The sequence below is a fragment of the Suricata suricatta genome, unplaced genomic scaffold, assembly GCF_006229205.1.
Source record: "Suricata suricatta isolate VVHF042 unplaced genomic scaffold, meerkat_22Aug2017_6uvM2_HiC HiC_scaffold_1970, whole genome shotgun sequence".
NCBI classification, from domain to species: Eukaryota; Metazoa; Chordata; class Mammalia; order Carnivora; family Herpestidae; genus Suricata; species Suricata suricatta.
The window spans coordinates 1-1,768 of record NW_021864549.1 but is presented as its reverse complement, the minus strand read 5'-3'; the positions used below and the strand labels follow the sequence as shown (position 1 = coordinate 1,768).

The 1,768-nt window shown below is 51.9% G+C and overlaps 1 long non-coding RNA gene across 1 annotated transcript; it reads left to right on the top strand.

The window, feature by feature from the left end:
• The first annotated feature begins 6 nt into the window (after positions 1–6).
• On the top strand, positions 7–1,768 carry LOC115284769. Its single transcript, XR_003905336.1, has 3 exons — positions 7–379; positions 1,406–1,472; positions 1,738–1,768. It is a non-coding gene; the product is annotated as an uncharacterized LOC115284769 (long non-coding RNA).

The following is a 1,768-nucleotide window of genomic DNA, read 5'->3' as shown; positions in this document are numbered from 1 at the left end:
GGGGTAAAATTACAATGATGTTGCCACCACTTAGTGACAGCTTGCTGGTGTCAAAGTCTGTGCCATTGTTGTAAAAGCAGGTCACTATTCAATCCTCCCAACAACCTGGGCAGGTCACTTCTGTCTTTCTTGATAGTTTATAGCTGAGAGCATTAAAGCTCAGCGAGGGTCGTCACATGCCCGGGGACACACAGTGACGGTGGGAATGGCCGAGCTGGGCTCCCACTCAGCCTGTCTCGCTGCAGATCCTGCGTTCTTCACCCCCTGCTGTAGGTTGGGAAGAGCCAAGCTGGGTGTAGCTTGCATCCACCTGCTGTGTGGCCTGCAAGAAGTCACTCACCCTTTCTGAGCCTGACATCCCTTGGGAACATAGAACAAGGTACTTTCCAACTCCAAAATTCAGTTCCCAGTTTGTAGGAGTTTGGAGAGAATTAGCAGGCACTGCACAACTGGTCAGACAGCGAAGCAGAGCCCAGAAACACAGCAGGTCTTCTTGCCTGTAGGACAAGGTAGTGTGAAGAGCCAGAAGCCAGGGGGCGCTTCTGAGCACGTCAGGCCAGCATCTTCCCCATAGCTCTCCCTGCAGGAAGTCCTGTTATTACAGCTTTTCCAGGGGCACCTGGGTGGTTCAGTCGGTTGAGCATCCGACTTCAGCTCAGGTCATGATCTCACGGTTTGTGGGTTCAAGCCCATCAGGCTCTGTTCTGACAGCTCAGAGCCTGGAGCCTGTTTCACATTCTGTGGCTGCCTCTCTTCCATTCACACACACACACACTCTCTCTCAAAAATAAAAAATAAACATTAAAAAAACACTCTTTTCCGTACACACTGCAGCTGAAAAGCCTTTTATTGCCTCAATAGGATTAGAAGAGCTGACGCATCTGAGCGCCTAAGCAACAAGCCGCCTGAAATGGAAGATGTGATAGAAGCTGATAGAACCAGGAGCAGCCTCTAATTACTATTCCTGTGACTCTCATTATAGCCGTAGTACAGCCATGTTTTAAGCAGATACGAGCCAAGCGTGGTACCAAGTGCCTCACATCTGGTGTCTCTTTCAAAATTCCTTTTTTCTTTCTTTCTTTCTTTTTTTTCAATTTAAGTAAGCTTCACACACAGCACGGAGCCCAAGATGAGGCTCGAACTCACCACCCTGAGATCAAGACCTGAGCTGAAATCGAGTCAGACAATTAACTGAGCCACGCAGGTGCCCCTCGAAAGTCCCTCTGACGGCCCTAGGAGATATATTTTTGTTACCCCCATTTCACAGATGAGACATTGGAGGCTCAGAGGTAACTGGGTACAAGAGGGAGACTGAACTCAGGGTGCTCTGAACCATCAGGTCAGCCTCAGTTGTGCGCCCTCTGCTGGTCACCGTCCAAACCTGCCTATCCTTTTCTCTTGCTAGTAAATACTATGAGAAGGACACCCTTCTGATGGACCCAGTGGACGGTCCCATCCTCGCGTCTTTGTTGGTGAGTGGTCCAGTGCTCTGAGCTTCGTCTGGCTCTCTGGTGCCCCTCCTAAGGGCCTCTCTCATCTCCCTCCAGCCCTCTCCCTCAAAACGTACCTGTTCCCTGGCTCTTGATCTCAGGGTCTGGCGCTGGCTCTCCTTAGCAGGACCCTGGGGCATACTCACTGGCTGGAGGGGAGGGGCAGTGAAATGGGTGGCCTATCCGGGGGTAGACGGGAGGGTGGGCTTTCGGGGCAGTGGATTCGCAGCCCCTGTGTGCACCGCAGTGGGGCCCTGCGCCCTGGAGTGCACCAAGAT